Raw genomic sequence first — 17,695 nt, forward strand, 5'->3', positions numbered from 1 at the left:
TATTTCTCTTTCTTGCCTGATTGCTCGGGCTAGGACTTCCAGCACTCTAATAAGGTCTAGAAGTGGTAAAAGCAGGCATCCTGGTCTTATTCCTGATCTTAAAGGAAGAGCTTTCATTTTCAGTCTTTTACCACTGCATATGATATTAAGTGTGGGATTTTCATATATGACCTTTACTATGTTGAAGTAACTCCCTTCTTATTCAATGCTTTTTATCATGATTTTTATCAAATGCTTTTTTCTCCATTAATTAAGACAGCCATGTGTTTTTTTTCTTTACACTGTTAGTATGATGTATTACTGATTATTTTTCATATGCTGAACCATCCCTGAATTCTAGGAATGCACTTGATCATGGTGTTGTTGAATTTGGTTTGCTAGTACTTTGTTGAGGGTTTTTGCATTAATACTCATAAGAAATACTGGTCTGTAGTTTTCTTATAGTATCTATCAGTGTCTGCCTTTCATATCAGAATAATGCTGGCCTTATATAATGAGCTAGGAAGTATTCCCTCCTCTTCAACTTTTTGGAAGAGCTTAAGGACTGGTATAATTCTTTTTTAAGATATTTGGTAGACTTCACCAGGGAAGCTCTCTGGTCCTGAGCTTTTCTTGCTTGGGAGGTTTTTGATTATTGATTCAACCTCCTTACTAGTCATAAAATCTATACAGATATTCTATTTCTTCATGACCTAGTCTTGGTAAGTTGTCTGTTCCATTTCAACTAGGTAATCCAATTTCTTGTTCTACAATTATTCACAGTACTCTTTCATAATTCTTTTTATTTCTGTAAAATTGGCAGTAATATGTCCCTCTTTCAGGTTTGATTTTAGTGGAGCCTCCCTTTTTTTTCTTAAAGCTATTGAAAGGTTTATTAATTCTGTTGATCTTTTCAAAGAACCAACTCTTGATTTTGTTAATTTTCCCTTGGCCTTGTTTTGGAGAACTTGAGCACCCTGGCTGGCACACATAATTATCTGTACAGCTGAAGAGCACAGATGCCAGTTACTCATCTAATGCTGGTCTGGTATTTGCAAAATTTTAAAACTTCCCCAAGCATCACAGTAAATCCTAAGTTCACTTTAAATCTATGACAATACCATACAACTCATCTACACAAAAATACAGACTAAAACTTCATTTTACAAATGGGGCTGCATTTAATGAATGTTTAGGACCAATATTACTCTCAGGAAATTCCTTTCCAAACAACGTTTAATTCTGAAGATAACTCACATCCTGACATCAACTAGTTTAGTGCCAAATAACACTCATGAAACAGCTAATCAGCTCCACAGGAAAGCCTCTGAGTAAGCTCTTATTCTACTGATTCCCAAGCGACATTCCTGAGCATCACTAGCATTCCAAAAATGGACCAAAATACTCCACTGCTAAAATAATGGTAATCTCTTCCTAGTTTGCCAAAAGATTTAAAGGATAGTAATTTCAATTTGGTTTTCTCCATAAATGTATCTTTTACTACAATAAGCATCAAAAGCAAGCATTAACAGAAAATACATGTGAACAGCTAGTTAATGACTTTAGTGTAAAATTTATAATAGCCAAATCACATTTCATAAAATAGGTTTTTTAATAAATGTGCTAATGGTCATGTATGTATACTGGATACATGTGGTACTATGTTTCCTCCAAAACAGTGTTCTCAATTCATACAAAAATTGATTATATCAATAACTTCATAGTGTTCCTTAAAAAGCATCATGACTTCCAAGAGTTTTAACAACTGGGAACTACTAATACACTGTAGTTAAAAAAAAAAAAAAAAAAAAAAAAAAAAACTATGCTGCATGGGAATTTAAGAAATGGTTTAGAGGTTGTCATGAGCAAAAGTGTTAGAACAGAAAAAACAACAAGGCTTAACTTTTTAAGCAAAAATAAGATACCTAATAGTTCTTTGCAAAAAAACCGAAGGTTGATCCAAACTGAAAGCAAGCCTCACCTAAGATTTTTAACTATTGCCATCAACCAAAGCAAAATTTTTTTAGATTCCATGAAAATGCTTTACAATTTTATTTTTCCAACAAATGAAACAAAATGAACACATTTTTAATTTCAAAAGGTTACCAAATAGCAAAACATCAATTCTTTCCAAACTCAGGGCTTCATACAAACTATTCCCAATGTTTTGTATGTAATCCTATCAACTTTTCTCCCCATAGAAACAATACTGTTTTTATTGTCTTTACATATTACCTGCATGTTTTAAAACTTTTGTAAAGCCTATTTATATATTGTATACCAAACAAAAATCTAGAAGAAAATGCACAGAAATCTTAACAGAAATCCATTACACTTCAAGTTTTCTAAGTGTGCATTACTTTTATGTAAAAAAAAAAAAAAATTTATGAGCAAGCAATAAGGTCTTATAATTCACAAGTCTATTCACAATTTAAAGATCTGAGGTGTGCGATCAAAAGAAGTGTAAAAAAAAAAAAAAAAAAGCGGATCTTGAGCTGAGAGTTGAGAAATCCAGCTGTCGTTTTCTCTCTGTAAGCACTGCATAATACTCAAAAGGTTCCATCCCACACTACAGTTCTTATAGTTAGTTGCCATAAAGGTCAAATGTAGCAGCTATTTGGGCTCTGAGGAATGTGCATCAGTTGGCAATAAGTCACGATGAACCACAGATGATATCAACTGTGATGCCATAGATTACCAGCACCCCACTTCCACTGGCAAAGAGCTCAGCACCGTGCTCACACTCAAAGACATGACCAAACCAATACCAAAACTTCAAATTTTTAGGTCTGTCTCCTGGAACCACTCCAGGGATTAATTCTGTATTAGCAGAAATTCAATTAGGAGACAGAAACTATAAAGTAAATTAAATACAGAATGTTTAACAGAAGTAATTAGTAAACTAAGATGTAGTAAGGGATGGCAAGGAGCGAGAGAGAAGGATTCTATACTTTAAATATATACAGTTTATAGTATGCAATTATAAGTCAATAAAGCAGTTTTTAATTTTTTTAAGAAAATTTTTAAACTATGATTTTAGTTTTTCCTGATTTTTTCTTCTGTATTTGGGGCACATGGCTGAGGCAGACCATCACCAGATGTCCTCAACCATATGTACTGCCGACAGACCACGCAGCAAGAACAGGAAAAGGAAAACACAAGTCACAGGAACTAGGAAGGAAAAAACCCTTTCTCTAGTAAATTCCCTCTAGCACCCTGTCTCCTCCAGCATCCTGTCCCCTCTAGGACCCAATAAAGCTTAATATCATGCTCTTTGTAAAGAACTTCTTAGAGTCCAGTCCTTTATCGTGCAGCAGGTGAGTTTGGAGTAGAAAGATAACAAATTGATAATTGACATGGTTATCTTTCTATTCATGACAGTATTTAAATAAGGCAGTGCTTCTCTCATTTAACAAGAGGAAAATGAATATATGGCCATTAGCCTGTTATTAAGGGACAGACTCTCTTTCCAGTTCTGAAAGAGCACCCATAGTCTCATTGAAGTAGCATTTATTTTTAAAAGCCACACAAATTTCATATTCTATTCTAGGCTATTATCCATGTATGTTTAAAATAATAAGTGTTTACATATTCCTTGGCTGGTAGGCCCCTTTATCCACCTCCAAAACCAACATTGGCAGATGATACCTTTCGCATCACATTATTCTAAACTCTTCTGCTTCCTTCTTCTAAAGACCCTGCCTGGAAAATAGAGGATAATCTTCCTACCCCAAAGTTCTTACCATATCTGCAAAGTTCCTTTTATCACATGAGTTAACATATTCACAGGTTCCAGGTGTTAGGATGTGAACATCTTTGGGGTCATCGTTCTACCACAGTAATTATCCCATTTCTCATCAAATTTTCAACTTATTCATTTAGATCAGTATTGAATTATACTGATTTCATTCAATGGGTTATAATCTGCCATAGTAATTATTTTTTGATGCTTAATTGTTCCCGACTTGGCTCAAACAGCTTGTGTCTTTTTTTAAATGTTTATTCATTTTTGAGACAGAGAGAGAGAAAGAGAGAGAATGAGCGAGGGAGGGGAAGGAGGGACAGAGGATCTGAAGCAAGCTCAGAGCTGACAGCAGCAAGCCTAATGTGGGGCTCGAACTCACGACCATGAGATCCTGACATGAGCTGAAGTGAGATGCTCAACCGACTGAGTCACCCAGGCTCCCCAGGCTTGTGTCTTTTTTATATGTCTCCATCATTCTTGAGCCCCTCTTTGTTGTCTGACAAGATTTTCAAGTCTCATCTTGTAGTTTTCCTGCCTCAGCCCTAAAACTAAGCCCTTTCTCCAAGGAGAATATCCTTGTTTGTAGGAATTTTACATTAAAGTATTTAGAGCATCAGGTCAACAACTTACTCCCAAATGACTGAGGAAGAAAAAAAAAAGGTCGCTATACTGTTCTTACAACTTTTCTGGAACTTTGTGATTACTTCAAAATAAAAAAATCATACATTATTTTATATTAATCATGCCTTCCGAAGTTCAAAATAAATTATTTGAGGTTTGTGTAAATATTAGTGCAGATGACTGAAAATTTACCAACTACAAAAAATCTGGAATTCACTAGTATAATCAGAAGATCACTTAACATTATGCTGGAAGGACACCCCAAACTTCATATTTAGGATAATCTCACATCATGAAAATAAAAATTATTTAGTGTTCCACTTTCCAACTTCATATTTATCTATATGATCCTATTCATTTGGGAAAAAAGTAAAGAACTATTAAAACCAATAAATGTTACAAAAATCAGTCATGTCTCCACACAGCAGCAATGAATAATTGAAAAATGAAATTAAGAAATAATTCCATTTATAAAAGGTATCCAGAAGAATAAAATACCCAGGAGTAAATTTAATCAAGGAGGTAAAAGACTTGTACACTAAAAACTATAAAACATTGCTGAACAAAATCAAAGGCCTAAATAATGGAAAGATACCCCATGTATTAGAAGACTTAATGTTGTTAAGATGGCAATACTACCAAAAGAAATCCGCAGATTCAGGGACGCCTGGGTGGCTCAGTCAGTTAAGCATCTGACTCTTGGTTTCAGCTCAGGTCAAGATCTCCGTGTGTAGGGTCAAGTCCCGCGTCGGGCTCTGCACTGACAGTGTGCAGCCAGTTTGGGATTCTCTCTCTCCCTCTCACTCTGCCCCTCCTCCCCCTGTGCTCTCTCCCTTTCAAAATAACTAAACTTTAAAAAAAAAATCCACAGATTCAATCCATTCCGTGTCAAAATTCCAATATCCTTTTATTCAGGAATGGAAGTCATTCCTCCAGTTCTAACGGAATTACAAGTCCCCAGTAGTCAATATAATTCTGGGAAAAAGAGAACAACGCTAAAGGACTCATACTTCCTGATTTCAAAATCTTACTGTAAAGCTACAGTAACCAAAACGGTGTGGAATGGGCCTGAGGATAGACATGTCAACCAATGGAATTAAGACCCCAAAACAAACCCATACGTCTATGCCCAATTGGTTTTTGACAGAGGTGCCATGACCATTCAAAGGGAAAACAATAGTCCCTTCAACTGTACACCAAACTCAAGATATAATATGTGAAAATTAACTCAAAATGGTTCGGTGACCCATGAAATACGAACTAAAATGATAAAGCTCTTATAAGAAAACATAGGAGCCAGTCTTCATGACCTCAGATTCAGCAATGGAATCTTTGCTAGCACATCAAGAGCCAACAGCAAGAAAAAAAATTGGGCTTCATCAAAAGTAAAAACTTTTATGCATCAAAGGACATTATCAGGAAGTGAAAAGACAACCCACAGAATGGGAGAATACTTTTAAATCATATCTTCTAGGGGTCTAGAATCCAGGATATATAAAAACATTTACAACTCAATAATAAAAAGACAAACATCCCAGTTAAAATACGGGTAAAGAACTTGAATAGACATTTCCCCAAAGATATACAAAGGGCCAACAAGCACATTAAAAGATGTTCAACGTTATTCGCCATTAGGGAAATGCAAATCAAAACCATAGTGAGGGGCGCCTAGGTGGCTGTCAGTTAAGTGTCTGACTTGGGCTCAGGTCATGATCTCGTGGTTTTTGAGTTTGAGCCCCATATCGGGCTCTATACTGACGGTCCAGAGACTGGAGCCTGCTTCAGATTCTGTGTCTCCCTCTCTCTCTGCCCCTCCCCTGCTCACAATCTGTCTCTCAAAAATAAATAAATGTTAAAAAAAAAATTTTTTTTTAAGCTATAGCAAGATACCACTTCATACCCACAAGGATGGCAACAATATTAATTTTTAAATGGAAAAGAACAAATGTTGTGGCAATGTAAAAACTGGAACCCTCATACATTACCAGTGAGTTGTAAAATAGTTCAGCCACTGTGAAAAACAGTTTGGTGAGTCCTCAAAAAGCTAAACATAGGACTACCATATGACCCAACAATTCCACTCCTGGCATATACCCAAAAGAAATGAAAACTGGTACTCAAAACAAATCCTTATATATGAATGTTGCCAGCAACAATACTCACAGTAGCCAAAGGGTAGAAAGAACTCAAGTGTCCATCAACAGATGAATGGATAAAGTGTGGTATCTACAGGGGCACCTGGGTGGCTCAGTCGGTTAAGCATCCGACTTCAGCTCAGGTCATGATCTCAGGGCTTGTGAGTTCCAGCCCTGCATCAGGCCTTGTGCTCACAGCTCAGAGCCTGGGCCTGCTTTGAATTCTCTGTCTCCGTCTGTCTCTGCCCCTTCCCTGCTCACAGTCTGTGTCTGTCTCTCTCCCTCAGAAGTAAATGATTTAAAAAAAATTTTTTTTTTAATTTTTTTTTTTAACATTTATTTATTTTTGAGACAGAGAGAGACAGAGCATGAACGGGGGAGGGGCAGAGAGAGAAGGAGACACAGAATCGGAAGCAGGCTCCAGGCTCTGAGCCGTCAGCCCAGAGCCCGATGCGGGGCTCGAACTCACGGATCGCGAGATCGTGACCTGGGCTGAAGTCGGACGCTTAACCGACTGAGCCACCCAGGCGTCCCCAAAAAAATTTTTTTTAAAAAGTGTGGTATATACATACAACAATTACTTAGCTGTAAAAAGGAAAGAGGTAGCGACACCCACAACAGTGTTGCTGTAACAAGGCAGAACCTTGAAAACAGTATGCTAAGTGAAAGACCCAGACACAAAGGTCACATGTTATATGATTCCATTTCTAGGAGACTTCCATAATAAATAGGAGATATCTATTAAACCTAGTGAAACAGAAAGCATATTTGTGGCTGCCAGGGGTTTGGGGCAGCAGTAAATGGGGAGTAACTGCTTAATGGGTATAGGGTTTCATTTTGGAGTGATAAAAATGTTTTGGAACGAGACAGAAGTGATAGTTGCACAACAATGTAACTGTATGAAATGCCACTCAATCATGCACTTTAAAATGGTTAGTTTTAGGTTATATGAATTTCACCTCAAAAAAATTTTAATTAATGTTTATAATAAATGTTGGACAAATGTGTAAATTACAAGCACAGTTCTTTTTTGAAAGTCGAACATGTAAATTCAAGCACAGTAACTAGGCAGATAAAGTACTCTTCAACATTCAATGAGGTATTTTACATCTAAGCAAAGTAAGAGTTCAATTCCCACTCTCTCTCTCTCTCATGACTTGATTTAGAAATATTCATCCATCTCATGGTATTTCTCCCTAGAAATTCATTTCCTCTATAAAAGTTTAACTGAATATCTCAATTATTAGAAACTGAGCCTGAACTAGAGCCATATTCATTCAAACTTCAACAAGTTTCTAGCCCTTTAGAGCGGATTCTAAATCAAATTCTTATAACTGACCAGTTCTCTTACTTCAAGAAGTAGACTACCCCAAAATTTCAGTTGTCTCTTCAACTTATATTAATGTGGTTATGAACATTTAAATGTCTTAATGTTCAAATATTTCATAGTTCTGATATCCTAAAACCACAAAATTAACATTTGTCCTCAGAGTTAAGACTGATTTCCTCAAGCAGGGCTATATCATTGAAATAACATATCTTTCTTGTGTACAATTCTCTTAAGAGGAATGTAAAGGTAGATATACAAATGCCTAATCATATTACTTCCTGCATAAAATTTGTTAACAGGTTAAACAACTTTCAGAATAAAGTTCAAAACTAAACTGTAGCTTAGCAGAGAAAGTTTTCCATAACGTCTCCAGCTTTGTCCCTTGCCATTCACTCTTCCTCAGTCTTTCTTTCTTCTCTAACCAGATGAACTTTCTCTTCTCACAGCCTCTCATTATGTAATGTGCCTTCTCTATGCCACCACAATGTAGCAAAACTAAATTGTTCATGACTCCCATTATTCTTTAAACTCCTTGAAGTTAGAGATTATAGCCTTTTCTCATTTGTATACTCAGCACCTGGCACAAAATCAAAGGCTGTTAGAAAATTAAAGTACGGAAATACGGATAACTATTAAGATCCATTATTAGAGTCTAAAATACTATGGTTTGTGACCATTCCAGAGGAGTTGGGAGTGTAGTTCTAAAATACTATGGCTTCTGGAGCATCTGAGTGGCTCAGTTAGTTAAGCGTCTGACTTCGGCTCAGGTCATGATCTCAAGGTTTGTGAGTTTAGCCCCACCTCGCACTCTGTGCTGATAGATCAGAGTCTGGAGTCTGCCTCAGATTCTGGGTCTCCCTCTCTCTCTGCCCCTCCCCCACTCATGCTCTGTCTCCCTCTCTCTCTCAAAAATAAATAAACATTAAAAAAAAATTTTTTAATACTATGGCTTCTTTTTCCTACATAATGGCAAAAAGGGAAACTATACATTCGGTTTTGTTTGGCTTCATTTTTTAAAATTATAATGCAGTCTTATTAGTAACTAACATCAAATAGATAACATTAATTTTGTAGACATATTTTTTAAATATCCACCTCATTAATTCAGAGTATAAATTTAGTCTGACTACCATCCAATGGAAGCTCTTTTATCTGCATTAGTAAAATGAAACATTACTACAATCGATATTTTTTAAGTCTTAAAAGTAGAAATTCTTTGACTAAAAAAGTTCCAACATCATTTTATAAATGAGGAAATGAACTGAGAGGTGCAGTTATATAGTCACCCAACTAATTAGTGGGCAAGTTGGGTCCACCCAGATTCCCTTAATGTTCATGCTTTCAGCTCCAATATAACTTTATTTCCATTTCAACCTCATAGACAAGTAGGCAATGCAATTTACAACATCCTTCATTTTTTCCCAATCGTCAATCTAATGAGTACTTGGATCCTTAATACTTACTACATTTAACTGATTCCTTTATCTTTAAGATTTGTTCCCTTTAACATAATTCCTTCTCCCTATCATGGATGTTTAATGAATACCTACATTTGCTGAGTATAAATACATCAAAGTCATCCCACTGGGAAGACGAGGAAATGGGTAGACACACATGAGTAAGAATAACATAGTCCCTTATTTCAAAATGCTCTACAATATTAGTTACAATCTGGTATCGTACTCTTATTATCTTTTTAAAATTATGACCTTATACATACATAGTATAAGAAAGATCTAATTGGGGTGCCTGGGTGGCTCAGTTGGTTAAGCGGCCGACTTCGGCTCAGGTCATTATGTCACAGTTTGTGAGTTCGAGCCCCACGTCGGGCTCTGTGCTGACAGCTCAGAGCTGGAGCCTGCTTTGGATTCTGTGTTTCCCTCTCTCTCTCTGCTCTTCCCCTGCTAATGCTCTGTCTCTCTCCTTCAAAAATAAATAAACATTAAAAAAAAAATCTAATTACTTTTCATTATTAAAATATACATTATTTCTCCCTCTAGAAGATAAGGTCCATGAGAGCCAAAGATTTGTCTCTTTGGTTCACTGATACACTCTGAGTGCCTAGAACAGGGCCTTCCATCAAAGGTACTTAAATATTTGTTGAGTGCATGAATGCTATAAGTATTAGGATCCAAATAGTAGGATGGAAGTACTATTTCCAGTAATGATGTGACAAAACATGTAAACCTTTCCTTACCCTAATGTGTGTGCCTAACCTCCAATTTTTTATTTGATTGGCCAATTACTCAGACCTTATATTAAACAGAACTAAAATTAGTTCACAGATGGATAAACTATACTGTTTAACATCATGCCCTACCCAACTGCATCAAACCCTAGTAAATCTGCCAAGAAACCTATAAGCCCTTCTACTACTTAGACCTGAGCCCTTTTTCAAGTATAAAAGGTCTCCAGATGTTTTCCTTCTTTCCTGTAGCAGCTCAGAATTGGGATTATCATTCTCATCATTTTACAGAATGAAAAACTGAAGCCAGAGAATGGTTAGCAGAAAGTTAGATTCGTTCACAGAATCTCTATTCTTCCTACCACATCATGCAGCCTTCTCCTGTTATCCTTTGAGACTCTTCTCCCACATTCCTGGCTATAAATACAATCTCTCTGGGTCCCCTCTTCTTTGCTGTCCCCATAATAAGCACACAGGCTCTCTGATTGTAAAGGTTTTGCTATTAATAATTCAGGGTAACAAAGACAAGAGGGCAAAAATAACAAATCTGGAGATGTTACAACAATTCAATGCTCAACATGTGTGTGTATAAATGCCTGGTACTATATAAAAATCATAGCATCTTTCCAAGTTCTTACTGTGAGAATCCCAAGCCTCCAAATTTACTGGTTCTCTTCTGAAATAATAAATATGAGCACCGCTAGGTTTCCAAAATTTTCCCTCTCTACTACTTTCCCTCCCTTCCTCCCAGGACACAAAATATTTTACAGGGAGAAATAGTGGGTACATCTCTATCAAGTGAGAAATCTGCATTTCTAAGGACCTTCAGGAGTCACATCACTCCTATAAAATTCTGACCCACAGGAGGATGACTGCCTTAGACCATCTCCTCACAGTGTGAAAAATTGGCATTTTCTCTTTTTATGGAATACACAGAGCTCCCAGCTCCCACTTTACATTTCCAAACATTTGAACAACTCCTCAGTATCAAAATTAAAATCCCTGTCATAAATTCTCCTCCTAGGGGCACCTGTGTGGCTCAGTTAAGCATCTGACTCTTGATTTCCGCTCAGGTCATGATCTACAGTTTATGAGATTAAGCCCTGCATCAGTAGGGCTCACAATGACAGTGTGCAGCTTGCTTGGGATTCTCTCTCCGCCCTTCCCCTGAATGCACGCATGCTCTCTCTCTCTCTCAATTAATTGATTAATTAATTCTCCTCCAACATTTGCTTCTACCAGGACTTGTTCTTCATCATAATATCTTTTTTTTTTTTTTTTTTTAATAACATCACTATCTTAGGCCCATACTCAGGTCAGTTCCCAATGTTGATGTCAACATTTCTCAAATCTATACCCTTCATTATAATCCCACCATCACCTTTTCTTTCAACGTTTATTTATTTTTGGGACAGAGAGAGACAGAGCATGAATGGGGGAGGGGCAGAGAGAGAGGGAGACACAGAATCGGAAACAGGCTCCAGGCTCTGAGCCATCAGCCCAGAGCCCGACGCGGGGCTCGAACTCGCGGACCGCGAGATCGTGACCTGGCTGAAGTCGGACGCTTAACCGACTGCGCCACCCAGGCGCCCCATCCTTTTCTTGTCTCAACTACTCTAATTAAACTCCAGGTATTCCTACCTCCAGGCTTAAGCTCCTTCACTGTATTTCTGCTCCATTTTCATATCCATAAAGAGGGCTTCTTCTCAACTAAGAATAGTGTACAAAATCTTTATCTGGCATTCAAAGATCTCCATACTTTGCATCGATCTACCTTTACCAGCCTGTACCTTAAACATACAACCTCAGCAAATGTTCTCTGCTTTCCTACCTCTATTTATTTGCTTGGGTAGCATCCTTATGAAGAACTCTTTCCTCTCCCATCCTCCTCCAACTGCTAATAACCTTTCAAATGATCACATCCTCAACATAAAAGGAAAAAGGCTGAGGCACGTATCATTCATTGAACACATTCTGTTCAGTGTTTTACAAATGATCTTAATCCCCACAAAAACATAATGGCTTAAGAGTATATTTTTTTTTCAACGTTTATTTATTTTTGGGACAGAGAGAGACAGAGCATGAACGGGGGAGGGGCAGAGAGAGGGAGACACAGAATCGGAAACAGGCTCCAGGCTCTGAGCCATCAGCCCAGAGCCTGACGCGGGGCTTGAACTCACAGACCGCAAGATCGTGACCTGGCTGAAGTCGGACGCTTAACCGACTGCGCCACCCAGGCGCCCCAAGAGTATATTTTTGAGGAAGGAATTGAGGAAATGGAGGGCCAAAGGAGCTTACCCAATCTAAACAAGCAAGAATCCAAAATAACCTCATAGTATTTTGTATTTTTAATAAAACATGGCACAAGATGGACAAGCTTGATAGTCAGGATGCCTAGGTTCAAATTCCAGTTATTCCACTAGCAATCTGTATGAACTCAGCAAGTTATGCACTTGTAAGGTCTTTATTTCCCCATCTATAATAAGGGAATAATTGTACTACTTACCACATCAGTAACAGAATTACATGACATAATGTAAAGTGCTTAGAATTGTATTTGGCCCATAGTAAAAAAATCAATGTTAACTGTTATTAGTGTTGTTATTTTATTTATAGGCTATAATATGTGAACTGACAATACCAATTATATGTTCTTATTGTTCCCAAATCAACTTTTGGGCAAAAGCTGTATAAAGCTTGGGCGCCTGGGTGGCTCAGTCGGTTAAGGGTCCGACTTCGGCTCAGGTCATGATATCGCATTTTGTGAGTTTGAGCCCTGCGTCAGGCTCTGTGCTGACAGCTCAGAGCCTGGAGCCTGTTTCAGATTCTGAGTCCCTCCATCTCTTGGTCCCTCCCCTGCTCATGCTCTGTGTCTCTCAATAGTAAATAAATGTTAAAAAAAAAAAAAAAAAAAATTTAAAAGCTGTATAAGCTTAACAATATATTTTTTTAAATTTTTTTTAATGTTTATTTATTTTTGAGAGAGAGACAGAGAATGAGTGGGGAAGGAGGAAAGAGAGAGGGAGACACAGAATCTGAAGCTCCAGGCTCTGGGTTGTCAGCACAGAGCCCGATGCGAGGCTCGAACTCACGAACAGTGAGATCATGACCTGAGCTGAAGTCAGACTATTACCGACTGAGCCACCCACGTGCCCCAACAATATATTTTATTATTGCTCAATAAATATTTGCACAACACAGGAATTTTTAAACAATGATTAAACTGACATGCTTTATTAAAAGAGATTCATTTGTCTATTCTGTTTCCTCTTTTGGGGAAACTAACAATACTTCCTAACTTTCTTCCCTTTTTTAGGCCACATGAAACTACCATATGCAATGCCACATGGTAGTAACATGTCAAATGGCACAAAACCATTATTGAGACTCAAACTTATTTGTCTTCTGCTATATGTTACTAACTCCCAGGTTTTAAAATGTCCAAAATGACACTTTTTATTTACACACCAATCATTTCTAGGTCGTAGTAACATGAAGCAAGTATACCATGATATCTGACCAGGCCATTTCATTTTATACATCTTTATGGCAAGAACTGTAAGGCATAAAATATTTTAATTCAAAGATATAAACTTATCATACCCTTAGTCCTACCTTAACTTTGCTAAAATGAGTGCCTGAAAAGCTTCTGATAAGTATGTTACCCTGGAATGCAGAAAAATATCAAGGAAGGGTGTTGAATGCTATTAACAGTGTAAGCCCCTCCAAAATGCTTGAGAGAAAGAACTTTCAACAAGGATAGATGAGAACTTATTCTAAACCCTTCAATATTAAACCTCACAAACCAAGATTATGTCCATACGATTTACTACTACATATGGTGATACCACGCTGGCTGGCTTCAGATAAAGACAAAGTTAAAAATACACATATTAATAAAACACTTGTCATTCCTGACTTGGAAATAACTGAGCTCCTACCCAATCGTTTCAAAGACGAAACAAGCAAACAAAAACAGACCCCCAAAAACTTTGAAGCTTAACTATGTAACAGACATTTTATTTCAACAAATTCCTACAATTCTTCCCTTACTCACAGGTAAAGTCACAGAATCAGCAAGGAGCAGAGCTGAAAGCTGGACACAACCATATTTGGGATCCAGTGTCTTCCATAATCCACAATGACATGGTATACATTTGCATCACTCTCTTCATATACACATATTTTATTAAAAAACTGAAAGAAAAGCTTCAAAAGAATAGTCTTACTCCATAGAATGTCCTCTGATATTTTTTCTCTTTCTAATGTTAATGTCAATGTGCTAAATTGATTCCAAAACCCATTAATAAGTCTCCATGGGCCCCAAACTACAATACTGCACTACAATAAAAAAAAAAAAAAATTTTTTTTTAATGTTTACTGAGGGGGGGTGCGGTGAATAGGGGAGAGGCATAATGCGAGGGAGACAGAGAATCCGAAGCAGGAGGCTCTGGGATGTCAGCGCAAAAGCCCTATGTGGGGCACGGAACCTACCAACCATGAGATCATGACCTGGGAAGAAGTCAGATGCTCAAGGACTGAGTCACCCAGGCGCCCCTGCACTACACTTTTTACCTCCCATTTAAAATTCCTTTTAACTGCTACAACAAGTCTAGTTGTGTTTCTCTGAAATGGAACTAATCTTCCCAACCCATTAAAAGCTGTCCTTAAAAAGATAAAACCCTTGAAAGTCCTTTAAATCTTGAATTGATCTATTTCTCTACTACAACCCTTTGGAGGCACACCCATCTTAGTTATTTATATTGTATCAAAAACTGCAGATGTTCTCCTTGGAGAACAACAGATCATTGTTGAAAGGAATGCGTTAGTTTTCACTGTTCCTGCTGCATCACTGAGGAACATTTCACACTCAGGGCAAGTTTGGGGCTACAGAAACGAACCTGAGCAGCTGCCCACGGTGCTGAAACGGAGGATGAAACAATAATTTTGGAAATTTACTCCTGCCAGATTAGGACAAAATAAAGGAATTCACCAAAAACTAGCAGAGAACACTCAGTGGCTGCCACTTAAGTTGCTTGAATGCTTCTGGGATAGCTTGGCTTTTGTGTCTGCCCACTCCCTCACTGGGACAGAGTTCTTACATCAGTGCAGGTCAACTCCGTAAGTACCCTGGTAGAGCTGCTGGCTTTAAGAGGACTGGGACATGGAATCTGTCCCTAGTAGAGTCGCGTCCCACCTTCAATCTGAGCTTCCAGTCGGGGGTGGAGGAAGGTTACAAAGAAGGGAGGTGACTGCCCCCCTTTTTTCAAAGGCTACATAGTCCCCGCAACTGTAGTCAAGCGATATCACCCGGGGACTTTGCGGCAGGTGACTGACCAAGAGAAGCCTTCCAAACATCTTCCCAGGCTCCTGCCACCGCAGGATGGGAATGTGAGAAGCCAAACAGATAATACAACAACTTTACACACAAATTCAAAGGGTGGGGGTGGGGGAGAGCGGGAATCTGACGTCAGAGGGCAGAGGGTTTTTGTTTTTGTTTTTGTTTTACCTTTTGCAAAAAGCCTATTTCCTCCGCACCCAGCCTGGGGAGGAGCAGCAAAGACCTCAGCAGCTGGGCCGCCACGGAGGGCCGGTGAGGGGGTGTGTTCCCCCGCCAGGCCCCAAAGGAATCAATCCCCTGCCCGGCCGCCGAGAGGCCAGAGAGGCTCTTACCTGGAAGCCCGGCCCCGCAATACAAATAGGCTCGCCCACCGCGTCGCTGCGGGAGAAGTCCCTACCCTGACTTCATGACTGAATATCCGCACCGACCCCCACAGCCGGAATCGAAGTGGGGACGACAACACCAAGGCTAGACGGAAGTCCCGCCTCGCGGGCCTCATTGGCCGGCACGCGAAGACGAAGAAAAACCATTGGGCCACAGAGCTGTTTGCTAAGGCCCTTCCCACTCTCACACAGCGTCTCGCTGCTTGCTCCAGCTGGCAGGGAGAAAAGCCCAGTTCGTGGAGTGGCGTCTTGGCCGCGTGATCGGTCTTCCCGGGAAAGGAAGGGAAGGGGGTGGGGGGTGCTTCTGCAGCGCAGCTGAAGGATCCGCTTTTTGGCAGGGGAAGGGGCAGGCTGGCGGAGGGGATTGGCTGTGAAAGCCTACCACCCACTGTTCGTCCCCAGGCGTGGAGGCTGTGGGGTCAGCAGGGGACCATACGGAGCGGCCAGGGCCAGCCGGCTTGGTCCGCTCTGGCTTTGGGACGAAGCAGCCCGAGACCCAGCTGGCGGGCTGCCCCTGGGCGGGGCTGGCTCTGGCACTGTTAAGTCTCTTCCCTGCACCACACTCACCCGACTGGCTGAAGGGGCGAGGACGAAACCTCATCCCCACTGCATGGAGTCCAGGCTGAGATCCGATGGATGGGATCAAGTCCCACCAACGCCTTAGATAAGAGTCCGGGTCGCGTTGTTAGAGATGCGAGCAGACTGAAGGCTGAAAGCGAGTACCCGGACGCCTGGCTCCGAGCCGTGCTTACGTCAGCACTCCGGGCCTGACACGCGCCATCCCCGGGACTCAGCAAAAGTCAAACCGTGTGATTAAGCCCTAGGTCAGCCTTTTAAAACCCGAGCCTCCTTTTGGCGAGCCAAAAACAAAACAAAAAAACTCTTCCTACCGCCCTTCTGATTAACCTTCGGACCCGAGTATTCCAATCTTAAACCAAGCTACTTTGAAATTTAAATTACCTGGATTGGAACATCCTCACTGATTAACCAGTTACCAACTAGCTACTTTAAAGAGGCACTGTGCTTACGGCAAAGAATGCCAGGAAACCTAAATTCTGGTCCTGCTTCTGCTTCAAAATAATGTCCCTTTAAAAATCCATTACAGGCTTCACATTCTTCAACCTCATCTTTTCAACATAGGAGGGACTAAAGGGGGTTATCACCAAAAGAACCACCTGTAGAACACCACTGATGTAACTTGTAACCTTGATTGCCCTCGGGATACCTGCGTGGCTGGGACAAAAGAATGGGAGGAAAACTTTCCCTACTGTGTATGCCTTTTGAATTTTGAATCTTGTGAATATTATGTACTCAAAATTTAAACACAAAAAATTTTAAAAATAGAATTCAACGGCTCTCTTATGTATTATGGGTACATATTCTATACATTCTTTGATTTTCATTAGTTATGAAGACATTCAATACTTAATACACAGATCTACCTCTAAGAAAGTCATAAATAAAGGGGCACGTGGGTGGCTCAGTTGGTTGAATGTCTGACTTTGGCTCAGGTCATGATCTCACTGGTTTGTGGGTTCAGACTACCGGCTGTCAGCACAGAGCCTGGAGCCTGCTTCTGATTCTGTATCTCTCTCTCTGCCCCTCCCCTTCCTGTGCTCTGTCCCTCAGGAATAAATAAACATTAAAAAATATATATTTTATTTTAAAGAAAGTCATAAATAAAAATCAGAATTGGGAAGGAAAGGGAGGGGGGAACAAACAGAAAATCAGAATTGGAAATATTACATAAAGGCTAGTGTAATAAATGCAAACATAGCCACAATATCTATAAGCATTTTATTAAATTATCTCAAATTGGTTTTATGTTAAATCAGAGTTCTTGAACGACATCAAAAAAAGCAAAAAATAATATTGTCCACATTTTACATGTTAAAAAAATAGCTTTATTTCTTAAATAAAAGCACCTTTAGTATAGATCATTTTAATCTGACTTTATTCTCCTCTTCAGATCACAA

General features: G+C 39.2%; 1 protein-coding gene across 3 annotated transcripts in view; it reads right to left on the reverse strand.

The window, feature by feature from the left end:
- Positions 1-16,443, reverse strand: part of RNF13 (ring finger protein 13) — a 165,179-nt gene extending 148,736 nt beyond the window's left edge. For 2 of the 3 annotated variants that reach the window (XM_045503296.1, XM_045503293.1), the window contains exon 1: positions 15,669-16,443. The gene's annotated coding sequence lies outside the window, so the exon portion shown is untranslated. The remainder of the gene's footprint in view (positions 1-15,668) is intronic. The other variant, XM_045503294.1, reaches the window with a different exon arrangement.
- Between the last annotated feature and the right edge of the window lie 1,252 nt (positions 16,444-17,695).

Source organism: Leopardus geoffroyi, chromosome C2 (genome assembly GCF_018350155.1).
Source record: "Leopardus geoffroyi isolate Oge1 chromosome C2, O.geoffroyi_Oge1_pat1.0, whole genome shotgun sequence".
Classification (NCBI taxonomy): Eukaryota; Metazoa; Chordata; class Mammalia; order Carnivora; family Felidae; genus Leopardus; species Leopardus geoffroyi.